The 1916-nt window shown below is 42.4% G+C and overlaps 1 long non-coding RNA gene across 1 annotated transcript; it reads left to right on the top strand.

Moving 5' to 3' along the window:
- Positions 1–81: 81 nt before the first annotated feature.
- Positions 82–1916, top strand: LOC131882173 (uncharacterized). Its single transcript, XR_009373457.1, has 3 exons — positions 82–739; positions 998–1508; positions 1581–1916. It is a non-coding gene; the product is annotated as an uncharacterized LOC131882173 (long non-coding RNA).

The raw sequence follows: 1916 nt of genomic DNA, 5'->3' as shown, positions 1-1916 counted from the left end.
ATGCCAATCGCAACTCCTAATGGATAAGATGGAGTTCAAAACCCATTTCTTTCAACTTAAGAATGAATAGGTAAGTACTAGATGGTTAGACATCAGGCTTGCTGGGGTACCGTATTGGTGGAGCATCCGATTTCCTATTTGCGAATTTGGGTTCGATCCCAGTGTAGTCGAGTACAAGCCTCTTTGCGGTATAAAAATTACAGCACGAGTTGCTGCTTTAGCAGCTTAAATGGGCGAACCTGCGGTCATTCCCGAGGGTGAGGTAATAAATAAATTTGGCTGCGGTGACAAAGTGGGAATATCCCTCAATTGGGACACACATCATTCAGAGTGCAGCCCAAGCGAAAGAGCTGCCTTCTGACTTCGTAACAAAGAAAACAAGATGGGTTATACATGTAATCTCCTAAAATCGTCAATGGAGCTTTCTTTCCCACCACGTCATTGTGTTGAAAATCGTATAACGAACTTTTCCAATCGTCACAAAGCCACTTAACAAATTTAGTCATTGAAGATACTGGAATTTAGGAGCGTGTTAGCCATTTAAGCATGCCAAGTTTTCATTTGCTTCACTATTGAACATAATGTATTTGCGCCGTTTACTACGGAATCACAAAACGAATGGCGGTGGATGGAACTATTGCGAAAGGAATTACGGCCCCGAGGGAATCATGGCCAGGCCAGAATAGTGGGCTCGTTGCAATACCAAAGGACTCGTAACGCACAATTTGGCAATTGAGAGGTAAGAGGCTTCGTTTTCTTCTATCTCTGGTTTTATGCGTAAATGTTAAAAAACTTTGTTAACAGAGTTTCTTCTTAGGAAACTGTTCGATTGCTTGAGTAATATAGTAAATAAATTTAATGGAAGGAAACACATACCGTGGAAAATGTCATTGGCGCTCTTCTGAAAAAATGATTACTGATCAGATCTTAAGATTACAAGTAATCCTGTAATCCTTCAAAGAGGGACAGAATAACAAGCTTGGCTACAACTTTTCAGACACAACAGAACGCTGAAAAACGATAGACGTCAAAGGACGCACCGGATTGACCAGCTTTGTCAAGACATAATTAATTTCGGCGAGTTCATGAAGAGAAGACGGCTGCTGATTTCTCATGGCATCTTGGGAGGTTTGAAGCCCTCCACTGCACAAAAACGACACCTCTCACTCCACCCGGATAAAATAGAAATGCACCTCCTAATCCAGATTGCCGAGGGAATCGTGGTTAAGAAATTGTGCGAAAACGATGTGCTGGAGCAATATCTGCTGATTGCCAACGATTTTCCTTGTAATCGAGTTTTGTGCCAGATTCGATGCTCCAAGTGCCCTCCATCTAACATTTGTGGCCACACCTTCATTTGCAATTGTCCAAACTATGCTTGGGCAGGAAACTGCAAGCACCTCCATCTTATATTTATGGACTTAGTTTGCCCTAGCCCGCATCCCGACCACGATTACTGCGGAACCACAAATACACTTGACCCGTACGACGTCAACAAAGAGCAATCGGTTGAGATTATCGATGAGGTTAACAGTCATGAAGGGTCGAGCTTAATGAATGGATTCTCTTATTTTTTTAAGGCGTTCTTTCTAAAACTTGAGACTGTTTGGTCGAAAGTTCGTTTGTGACTCTCAGACCCCAACTACCCTCTTGGTGTGAGAGAGGCCAAGTAGAAGACAATTTTAACCCTGGTTGAAAATGAAGATAAGATTCCTCCCACAATTTTTCCAAAACTTGACGGCAAAAGGAAAAAGGGAACACGTGCCTTCTCTGTTCCCGAAGAAGCGGAAAAAGGAGATACTCCAATGCAAGCCGGTATCAATCCGAAGAGAGTTGTTGGAGCAATATGTCAAGGCTCCAGTAAAAGAAGTGTGTTGGATGTACTTGCTGAAAATGGGAATATGTATGATACCAAG

Source organism: Tigriopus californicus, chromosome 6 (genome assembly GCF_007210705.1).
Source record: "Tigriopus californicus strain San Diego chromosome 6, Tcal_SD_v2.1, whole genome shotgun sequence".
Lineage (NCBI taxonomy): Eukaryota > Metazoa > Arthropoda > Copepoda > Harpacticoida > Harpacticidae > Tigriopus > Tigriopus californicus.
This window is presented reverse-complemented; position numbering and strand designations above follow the sequence as displayed.